General features: G+C 43.0%; 1 long non-coding RNA gene across 1 annotated transcript; it reads right to left on the bottom strand.

Annotated features, from left to right (window-relative positions):
- Nucleotides 1-579: 579 nt before the first annotated feature.
- On the bottom strand, nucleotides 580-9,973 carry LOC119137945. Its single transcript, XR_005101052.1, has 3 exons — nucleotides 9,963-9,973; nucleotides 4,224-4,233; nucleotides 580-843 (listed from the first exon to the last, which is right to left on the bottom strand). It is a non-coding gene; the product is annotated as an uncharacterized LOC119137945 (long non-coding RNA).
- Nucleotides 9,974-12,012: the final 2,039 nt, after the last annotated feature.

Raw genomic sequence — 12,012 nt, 5'->3', positions numbered from 1 at the left:
TGCTCGGCTCCGCTGTATAAAACAAGAATTTAGTGACATTGTGGTGCTGAGTAAGAGTGAAGTCGATCTATTATTTAGAACCTTTGGAAAGACACAATGGGAAATGTTGTGAGAAAAACATGGGCCCAATTGGCGACCGATCTAGCATTGATTTTAGACTATATTAAATACCAATTGCCGGATGATATAACTGTGTGGTTAAGGAGACTTAAAACCCTAATTGAGTCCAAAATACCACTGCCTGTGTTATTTTCATTCATGCGTTATGTTAAATTTTAGGAGCTGTAGAAAAACTTTTTTTGCTGCTGTATGTTTTATATTCTTTCTACACATTAGTAAATGTCTTTAAGAACTAACTGCATTTTTTTACTCTTTACTGCTGTATGTTTTGTACTCATTAGTAAATGTTTTTATAGAACTAGCTGAAATTTTTTGTAATAAACTAATGTGATGAACAAAGTGATTGTTTTCTGTGTTTATTCCATTAAAAAATCTCCTACCTGTATGCTTCATTAGCTGTGCCACACTTTGATATGCGCCAATCCGCATCTAACAATGGCTCGTGACAGATGTCTTGAAAAGCTCTATTATAAAGCTAATAATCCAGCTAGTTTCGGAGGGGAGGCACGCTTACACAAAGGAGCGACTATTAGCTGTAAAAACACTAATATTAAAAAAGTGAAGGGGTTTCTGTCAGATCAAGATGCTTATACTTTACACAAACCAGCCAGAATACCTTTTCCTAGAAATAAAGTTTTTGTTCAAGGTCCTATGAGACAATTTCAAGCAGATTTATGTGATATGCAATCATTAGCACGCTACAATGACGGGTATAAATATTTACTGACCACGATTGATTTATTTTCGAAACGCGCATTTGTACGGGTTCTGAAGACCAAATCAGCTTCGCATGTGACCCGGGCCTTTGAAGATGTCTTAGCAGTTAGCGGGACACCCTTACGACTCCAGACAGATAAGGGGAAAGAATCTTTTAACAAACATTTTCAGAAATTAATGAGACAGCATAATATTATACATTTTGCAACGTCTTCCGATACAAAAGCGCAAACTGTTGAACGATTCAACAAAACATTGAAATCACGAATGTGGAGGTATTTTACAGCAAAGAACACACAACGATACGTCGATGTAATTCAGGATTTTATTATCAGCTATAATGACAGTTTTCATACTAGTATAAAAATGACACCTAATGCCGTAAATGAGGATAATAAAGACATTGTTTTCACCAACCTGTATGCAACCAACCCTTTCAGACGGGGGATCAAGTTCCGCTTCGCTCCAGGCGAAACTGTCCGACTTTCCAAATTAAGAGGCGTTTTTGAGAAGGGTTATTTACAAAGTTTCACGGATGAAGTATTCAGGATAACACAAAGTCTCCATCGCGTCCCGCCTGTCTACAAAATATCGGACTTGGACGGTGTGCCTATAGAAGGCAGATTTTACGAAGCGGAATTACAAAAAGTAAAAATAAAAAAAAATACGATTTTCCGTATACAGAAAATTCTTAAATCACGCACCGTGTCAGGCAAACGAGAGTTATTTGTCCACTGGGTTGGCTGGCCGGCCAAATTCGATAGCTGGGTTCCTGCATATAGCGTTAAAGACATTTAAAACTCGATAGGACGGTCATTCTGTGAAAATTTCAAGATGGGTGATGTCCAGAGAGAATTCTACGTAACATTAGCCTCAAATGCCAGCATGCACATCTTCCCTGAGAACACGCTTTCAGAATTTAAAGTGGAATTAGCGCAACATATCGATTTAAAAGGCTCATGGGAGGTCGGATTATGCGAAATTTCATATATCAACTCAATTTCTGACCTTCCTGAGAAAAAACGGAATTTCTACCTCAAACACCCGAAGCCTCCTGCCTCCAAAGATGAGATTTTACAAGATGATTCAGAAATTTGACATATGCTGAAAATTCGAGGAGGCGTTTACAACGATCATGAGTCGTTAGCTTCTGAAATTCGAACTCTATTAACTAAAGCCAGTAAGAAAAAGATTGACGTTCAATTTGATCAACATAAGCGTAGGTATCTGTTTACGGGCGAAGAAGGTTTGAGAATTATGTTCAAGAGCCCCCTAGCGTATACTGTTGGAATGAACCCTGAACATTGGCTCTTGCTCAGACCGGAAGGCGTGTATGGGCAACATCCGGCCCATAAAAAAGGCGGATCATATTACACCTTCCTGTATGCAGATATTCTTCAACACCAGACTATAGGCGACGCCTACGCGCCGATGCTTCGAACTCTCCCTATTGAAGGAAAATATGGCGATGTTATAAATAAGACCTTTAATCCTGTGTACTATTTAAACGTGTGCAGAAGCCATATCGAGACCATTACAATTAGTCTACGAACAGACCAGAACACCCCTGTGGAATTTGAATACGGGAAAGTTATTCTCATTTTGCATTTTAGATCGGCATAATAAAAACAATGGTGACGTCAGCCACGCATCCCGATCTGTACCGCTTTGTTTACTTGAAACACAAGTAGGGGGCTCGTTTACAGGATTCCAAGGAAGCCCCGTACAGTATGGGCGTGGTCTGGGGTCTATTTTTGCAAAACTCTTCCGTTTCGTGATGCCGATGTTCAAAAGCGGCTTTAACTTGGCGAAGCCACATCTTCAAGCCGCTGCTAAAAACATAGCAACGGATGTAGCAGGGCGTGTCATAGAAAGAATTCATCGAAAACCAGCAACCACTCAAGAAGGTTCCGGACTTGCAGTTTTATCACGCCGCGGGCTGCATCCTGGTGGGCGGAGAAAAAGGAGTGTTAAAAGAATAAAACGCGCTGCCGATCTCAGATCAGTTAAGAAAAGGCGAAGGAGACGGAGGACAGATATCTTCTCTTAAAATGGCCCTTCTACATTTTAAATCGCAAGAATGTGTTTTTTCAAGTCTTGATCTGTTTTCATGTCCTTTGACACAACTATCCATCGAAGACAGTTCTTATGTGGAATTTCTACCTCTATCAGCCATTGTGGACCAGGGGCCAATCGAATTTTTTATACCCGGGGATGGCTCACAATATTTAGATTTATCCGACACACTACTTCACCTGCGTTTAAAAATAACACGTAGAGATGGTAGTAATTTACCGCCGCAAGAACAAGTCGGCATTGTGAATTTTCCGATAAACACAATTTTTAGTCAATTAGATACTCACTGGGCGGAAGATTAATATCACAGTCTAGTGCTACGCACGCTTATAGATCCATCATTGAGTTATTGTTAAACTTTTCAAACGATTCTTTGGAATCCCAATTCACAGCCGGTATGTTCGCAAAAGATACCCGAGGGCGAATGGACTCTATTAAATTTGAAGGTCCCGCTGTGAACGAAGGTTTGGCCCACCGCGCACAGCTGAGGACAGCGTCGCGTGAGTTTCACGTCACTGGACCGCTACATGGAGATATTTTCTTTTCTGAGCGCCATCTACTGAATAATGTGGATCTGCGCTTAAAGTTAACTAGAGCTCCTGATGATTTTTGCCTCATGAGCGCTCCAGACAGCGATTCGTGTCTCAAGATATTAGGAGCCTCGCTTTTTGTGAAGAAAGTAACGGTCTCACCAGCCGTTTCCATAGGACACGAAGCGGCTTTACATAAAGGTAACGCCTTATATCCACTGAGTAGAGTTAATATGAAGACTTTTTCTATCCCTCAAAACTCACGGATTTGTCACCAAGATAACCGCTTCCTCGGACATATTCCTAAACAAATTGTACTAGCTATGGTGAATCATAACAGTTTTATGGGGCGACGAGATTTAAACCCGTTTAATTTTTTGCATCATAACATAGAGTACTTGGCTCTTAGCCATGAGGGTCGGCAAATACCGGCAAAGGCTTTTCAACCCAATTTCGAAGCGGGATTATATACACGTGAATTTCATAATCTATACACAGCGACAGGGCGTTTTTTGAAAGATTTACCACTTTGTATCGATCAACAGGATTTTAGTCAAGGCTATTCACTTTTCTTCTTCAATTTAAGTCAAGCAGCTGATTCCGGCGCTTTGTCGCCCGTGAATAATGGCGTTTTTAGATTAGATTTACGATTTCGTACGCCCCTCCCACATACAGCCACGCTTATTGTATACGCTGTTTATGATTCCCTTATTGAGATTAATGCCAAGAGGGAAGTATTGATGGACTATTATTAACGCTATGAACGGTCGTGAGTTGGACTTGATTATGACTCGGATGCAAAGAGCGTTGTTTGGAGGTGTTTTAGCATCAGACGAGTTAGCTGACGTCATAGACACACCCCCCAGACACTATATTGTAAACACACATCCGCGACATCTCCCCGGAGAGCACTGGCTCGCTTTGACTTTAGAATCTGATGGTTCGGCCACATTCTTTGATCCTTTTGGTCTGCCACCGGACAGTCCTTATTACCCGTCAAGTATATACAGATTTCTGAAGAAGCATTCTAATCGTTTGGAATACCACAACGGGCAACTGCAACACGAGTTGAATGACACCTGTGGCCATCATTGCGTCTACTATCTGTCTCAAAGAGGATGGGGCCTGAGCTACAGTGAAGTGATGACGCATTATAGTTCTGATCCTCTGAATAACGACGCTATGGTTACCGATTTTGTCAAAAAATGTCGAAGACCGGATCGGATGTGTGGCGGCCAGACATCATGTTCACTCCATAAATTTAAAGAATGTCATTGTCTGAAACCGTGTTAATGTTTTATAAAATCTCTTTTATTCAATAAACATTGTTAAAGAGAGTTACAGAGTCATTTGTTTTTTTTTCAGTAACAATATTAGCGTATCTACCATTTTAATAACTAACCCATTTTACTACCGCCGATGTTTTTCTTTTTCTTTCTTTCATGCTTACATATTTTGCGTGAGAAACATCCTCTTCATCACTCGCGTATTTCAAACGTTTGAAATCAGCACGAGCAGAGGGGTTGGAAATGCTTGATTCAGGTAGATTTAGCTGTGCTAATGTACGCAGAAACTCTGTCCAGCCAATCGGTTGAGCGGCTAGTTTCTTACCGGTTACGATTAAATGTTTTATCAAATGCTCATGTGTGAGCCCTTTACAGTTTTTCCTCTAAAAATAAATTCGCTTAGCGGCGTCCATCTTACATCTTCCGCCGATAATTTTTTCAGCACATAGGTGGCGTTGCAGCGATAGCGTGGACCAATCGTGTCCAAAATATCACCCCAATCTTCATCTGTCATCTTTTGTGCCGTTTTCCGTTCCCCCTCCTCGCCCCCCTCTTCATTACGAATCGTAATAGGAATCTGCTCAGAGTCTTTTTGTTTGATCAATCCTATATAACGCTGCAACAGGGCTTGATAAATTTTGATCTTTTCATATTGATTTAAATTTTTATTATCCAAAACCTGTTTCATCTCTTCGTCCAAAGAATATTCGGCTGTGTCACGAATGGTCGGGGTTGGCTTATGTAGCCTCTCGAGCTGGTAGGGGGAGATCAGGTACATTTTCTGTGCCGTTTTCAAACTCATTTTATTATTTGTTCATAAAACCACTAACAACGCTTCCCAGAACAGGTTGAATGCCGCTAGTAAAGGTAATATGAAATCACCTTTCTGAACTAACACAGCTCTTTTCTTCTTCAGAGTATTTTTCTTATCCGCCAAAAAACTGATATTTTTCTTTTGCTTTTTTAGTTTTTTATAGAGTTTTGATTTTAAGGGTAGATGTCCTTTTAGAAGATTAAGAGCAATCTCACACAATGCTTTCACTAAACTAGTAGGACCTCTGAGGAGTAAATGCTTACGTTTGGCCGGTTTGGATGTAAACAAAGACTTGAGTAACGAAGCATTTGATTTTAAAAGCTACGTCATCGTTTTATTGTTTGGGGATATAAACTACAGGCCACTGGTTATGTAGTACACCTGTACGGAGTCTATATTGTTCTGGACACGAAGGTGTCAGATCTATCAGTAAATACCCGTGCGGCTCTTTTGTAGCATCCTCGAAGCACTCCAGGAAGAACTTCCGGTTGTTGGGAGAAATTTGATTCGCCAAAACATTCACTTGCAATTTATCACGGGGGTTTTTAAACAGAATCAAATAATTACTGTTTAAACTAATAGTACGGCTGAATTTCCCCTGATGGAATACATTCTGTGTTAGCATTATAACGCTTACATTTTTATGATGTCTATATTGGGTGAATATCCGAACCACTTCCGGGTTATCCGAAGCTTGGAAGATGATGTCGTCCAGAACCAGTAGGTGGTGCTGCTGCGGCGGGAACAACTTCTCGTCATCAAAAGATTCAGGCAGTCCCTTGATAAAAACGATGTCTTTATTCATGTTTTTGAGTTCATCGTACATTGGTTGGTATGAAGTATAAACCCAGACAATATTATCAGTTTTTTTTCTCATAACATGCTCAGGATTTTCCAATACATTTTTTACAAAGAAAGTCTTGCCACAACCTGAAGGCCCTGCTACTAAAGATGAAAAAGGAAGTTCTAATCTAGGGTCAAATTCAATCTGGTTAAAAGCCATTTCCACACACAGCTGTATGTATGTATAGAGAGAGAGAGAGAGAGAGAGAGAGAGAGAGAGAGAGAGAGAGAGAGAGAGAGAGAGAGAGAGAGAGAGAGAGAGAGAGAGAGAGAGAGATCAATAACCAAATGGTTCAGTGCGACCGTGATGGAGCAATCTTCTTTTGTCGTACACCACACGAAGCCGCTTGGAAAATGATGTGTTTCTGAGATGAAACCCTCTCTTATTGCGAACAATGCCATGTTGCGGTGCGTAAAGCACATCTGGGATTGTACCTGCTGTGTCGATGTACCCCTGAACCAAATTGAGCATGCTATCAAGATTGATGCTCTGGCCGCTTTCGTGAGTCTGCGTGATCCCCTTCACCTTCATGACTGTGCGGCCTGTCGCTCTCGTCCTGTAAGCGTGTTTTCGGCCCTGCTGAGACAAATTCTGAAATGCTGTCATTCGAAAGCTCATCTGTCAAATCGCCCAGATAATCCCCTAGAGGGAGAACACTTTCGCCAGGTTTCACCGTGTACACGATGCTGTCTGTGTCGGTGTAAAGAACTCGCCTCTGTAAAATTTCTAAATAGCTGTACATTTTTAGACGTGCATATGCGGTTGTGAAACACGCAGCCGCCACGTTTGATGTTTTTGAGGCGGGTGTCTCATTGTTTATGTTGAAACAATACTGTACAATCGAAAGCTTTTCACTGATAAAGTGGAAGAATTTCACATCGTACAGACCTGAAAACAGAAGTTCAAAAAATTCCTCAGATTTTGTCACAATTTTTGTGTTTGTCATGTTCTCACGCTGGGCTAGTTTTCCCCATAGATTGTTTAGACAGAGTTTTGAAACTTGTCTTTTTCCGGGGTTTACAGCAATTTTGGAAGGGTCTAGTTGGATACCCTGATGAATCGCGTAGCTCTGTATGTAATTTTCTCTATCAGCCTGATTGACCGCATGCGCTGGATAGCCTGAAGATTCCTGTTTACCTTTTAGAAATGTTTGCATGTAATCACGGAAAATTGTGTCGCTCGCTCTTGTGTAATGCCATACTTCTGTAATATCTGCAACCGTGTAGCCGAGATCAAGTGCCTTAACAAATTCCAGGGATTGTCCAAACACCTGTTAACGATCTTTGCTCATCATTAGCGTACAAGCTGTCTGCTGGTTGTTATGCTCAGCGCATGTACTACACAGTGTGAAGACGAGTTTACCTTTAGCTGTTTTGAAGGGTAAAACAGGAAAATATAAACCACGGGGCGGATTGACGGTAGCGCTGATGAAGCCGAAATACAGTCTTGGGTCTTTAAAATCACCGTGGATAATTGTTGGATGATCAATAGGGTAGATGCCTGTACTGTTAATGAAAGGATATAATGATGTGACATCAACGTACAACACCCTCTCGTTAGCTTCTGCCGTGTATCTTAAAACACGTGTTTGTTCGACCCCCGAAAAGAGCCTGCCTCGGCTTGAGCGGTGTAGGGAATTTGGCATTTTTCAGGAATTCCTTCACCTCTATGTTCAATTTTTTCATTTGCAGCCAATCATGCTCCCACATAATTACAAGGTGCACATCCTGTTTAAGCTGTAGTTCCTGAATTTTCTTTTGGGTGTTGTCAAACCTCTCTTGAAAGGGGCGTTTTGTTGTAGGACATATTTTCGAGAGCTCATAACATTCAGCGCAGCCGTGGTGATAACAACCAAAATACTCAAAAACTATTTTCAAGCCCCCGATTTCAGAATACCTGTCTACTGTGTAGTTATCTATCTTAACCTCTCCCCCGTTCAATGCATGCCTAATGTGGATATTTTGGCTATGCATGACCCATTGCAGGTATTGAATAGAATCATGTGAGAAAGCTTTGTACTGACGCATGTAGTTGTCTGAAGGCGTAATGGCTAGTGTTTGAGGGGTTAGGAAATTAGTGCGAAAAACTTTCATGCACGCGGAGGCTATAGTGACAGCGTTGAAGGGGTCGGTATCGGTGGCCTCAAAAAACTCGCTCCTGAATTTCTCACACCCCTGCATTAGCAGGTTAACATCATTCTCGCAGTAGGCTATCGCCTGTTTAGCAAAATCGAACACACCACTAGCTTCTTTGACATACCATTCATCAAACTTAGCTCGTTGAGAGGGTGACATTCGTTCGATATCGTAGTACGTAGGGTCAGGGTGACATCCTACGTAGTTTAGATGTTCTAAAGAGCTGAATTTATGTGGAAAACACCCCTTTGATTTGTCTTCAAACCCCAGGGCCTTAGGTATCGCGCTTAACGGCATCGTTAAGAATGACAACGAGTCTATGAAACGAGATTTTGTGTCTAAATCGACAAATGATAGAACTTTGCTCCCCTGCATCAGAATATCAAGTTTGATACCTAATTCAAGCATTCTCCTTATCAAGATGTATGAATCAAAGCCTCTCGCATTATGTGCAACAAATGTCGTTTGTTTAAACCGGGGGTTTCGAAAAAATGTGAGAAATTTGTCAACACAGTCTGTGCCATACCACTGTTTCGCCAGTCTATTTGATTTACAGCAGATAAGAAAGGGTTTGTGTAAACCATCTGCATCTACATAGGTTTCAAAATCGTAGTAGACTACATTTTTGCAAGGTGGTTGAGGCTTGATGGGCTGTATGTAGCACGTGTGCGGGTTCAGCAAGGCATCATCACCTTGGTTTAAGATCTCATCACACACTGCACATCTTTTAACAGGGCAGCAATGTTTAGCACCGGTACCATCAGCTTTCACATGATATTGGAGACCACATTGCAAGCATTTTTTGTATGATGTGCAGTTGCTCACACGATTTGTCGCTCGAAACTCTTTATGTTTGACAAAGCATTCCTCATTACGACAAGTTTTGTTACAGTCGGGGCAGATAACATGTTTAAATCGCCGTTGTTTACAACGAGGATCGAGACAAATGTTACAGTGTCCCTCACAATGATGGAAGCGCCAATTTTCATGGCCCCTGTAGCAGAATCTGCAGAAAAAAGTGTGCCCTACAAATGCCTCTATTGCTTTCACGCCGTAGTAATGATCCTCGAGGTGTAAGACGAATAAATTGTCTTCGTCTGTTTTGGGATAATGTGTGTCGAAAAAAGTCATGGGGAGGCTGTCTTCTTTTCGGTACATTACAGTTATTTTCCATCTGAGAACTTTTTCAAATTTATGTATATCGCTCAGACTCACAGGTGTTTGACAATTCAACCCCACACTCTCATGTAAAAGCCTTGCCTGTCTTGTGGCCTGCTTTGTTGTTAGTGTGTCATTTAGCAGATAGGTTAGTGAGAGAGCAAAGCATAGATTGTTGTCCTTATTACGAGGTATGTGTAAGTGTCGTTTTTTCAGCCTCAAAATTTCTTTGTTGGTACTGTTCACCAATCGTCGACGCATTCCTCCACGCAAAGGGGTGACTATTTGGACAATAAGCTCTAAGCTATCATCAGCCAGAAGCTCTACATTTGATTGAGCTAGACGTTCAAGTAAAGCCGATACATTATCTCTGATAGAGTTTATGTCGCTCTTTTGCTGGTAAATGTGAGCCCTATCATTTCCAGCCACTAACTCAGCTTGAATCATGTCACCTGGTTGTGTTCGCGCATCAACCTCTCGCAAGACGTCATCTACTCTCCCAAGATATCGAGAACAGCTTCCAGGATAAGGAGAAAGCTGGAGTGGTATACCTGGACTTAACTGCCGCATATGACACCGTGTGGCACCGGGGACTCCACCTGAAGCTGCTGAGGACCATACCGGACCGGCACATGGTGCAGTTCATTATGGAGACGCTTTCCAACCGCAGCTTTACTCTCCAAACCAGCAGTGGGCAGTGCAGTAGGCTCCGTAGACTGAGGAGCGGGGTACCCCAAGGGTCAGTTCTCTCACCAACACTATTTAACATCTATATATACGACCTACCGGACACAGCATCCAGAAAGTATGGCTATGCAGACGACCTTGCCATCATGCTGAGTCGACCAACGTGGAAGGCGACGGAAGACGGCCTGAATGAAGACATGCGCACCATGGCAGCATACCTTCAAAAGTGGCGTCTCCAGCTCAGCGTTGGAAAGACTGTTGGTGCATCATACCACCTCAGCACCAGGGAAGCGAGGAGAGAACTGACAGTGAGCATCGAGGGCAAACGCCTGGAGGTTCAACAAGCCCCGAGGTACCTTGGCGTGCGTCTGGATCGGACCCTATCCTTCAAACAACACCTCGACGATCTGAAGGCAAAGGTGACATCCAGGGTTGCACTGATCCGCCGCCTTGCTGGAACAACGTGGGGAGCCTCTGCTAAGATCTTGCGGATATCAACCCAAGCGCTGGTCTTCTCTGCAGCAGAGTACTGTGCTCCAGTTTGGAACAGAAGCCCCCATGCCAAAAAGGTGGATGTGGCAATTAACAACGCCCTCCGAACTATAACAGGATGCCTGAAACCCACCCCTGTGTCCCTCCTGCCTGTCCTTGCGGGAATAGCGCCGGCCAACCTTCGGCGAGAGGCTGCCACCCTCGTTCTCGCCAGGAAGGCAAAAAATAACAACTGGCACATCCTGCACAACACTACAACAACTCCAGCTCCACCAAGCAGACTCAAGGCACGCCACCCCTACAACATGGCAGCACAAGAGATGCTCAATTCCATCCCTGAAGACATCTCCAGAGATGCCTGGCTGGCAGCAGCTTGGAAGCAGGAGTGGGAGGCAGCTGGCCCCTCCCTCATGCACCGTTATGTCTGGGAACCAGGAGACGGCGCCATAGGAGGAGACGAACTACCTCGCCAGCAGTGGACCACACTGAACCACTTAAGAACTGGTGTTGGGCGCTTCAACACGTCTATGCGACAGTGGGGACTGGCGGACAGTGCGGCATGCGAGTGTGGCGCCCCCGAGCAGACAGCCGACCACATCATTAACACCTGCCCCCTATATAGACCACCCTCAGAGGCCGGCCTCTTCGACCTGGGACCAGAGATGCTGGCGTGGCTCCACGACACCAAGTTGGAGCTCTGACGTTACACGAGAGAGAGAGAGAGATCTATTTTTTCCTCAATCTGGAGGTAAAAGGTTGCAAAATCATTGATGTTCGTTTGTGATGGTATATTTAAATGCCGCCTTACCTCAATATTATTGAAATGCGGTCTATTGATTACAACAGAACCGCCGCGCTGATCAGTTATTACAGAACTGTTGTTAGATTGGTGGGGTATGTGTTGAAACGCTGGTGCGCTGTCATCAATAACATCTATCTCATGATCGATTATAACAGAGCAGTTGTTAGGCTGAAATGGCGGTAGAGTGTCACCAGTTATTACAGAAGCATTGTCACGATGGTGTTGAAATACGGGTGTGCTGTCATCAATAACAACCGGCGCTGAATCGACAGGCTTAACGGTCAATAGGTCAATCAGAGGTTGCGTATTTAGATTTTGGATCATGTTCAGCAGTTGAGCAGGAATATCAGG

This window comes from Syngnathus acus, chromosome 19, assembly GCF_901709675.1.
Source record: "Syngnathus acus chromosome 19, fSynAcu1.2, whole genome shotgun sequence".
Classification (NCBI taxonomy): domain Eukaryota; kingdom Metazoa; phylum Chordata; class Actinopteri; order Syngnathiformes; family Syngnathidae; genus Syngnathus; species Syngnathus acus.
Note: the sequence above shows the minus strand (reverse complement) of the source record. Positions and strands in the feature narration are given on the sequence as shown.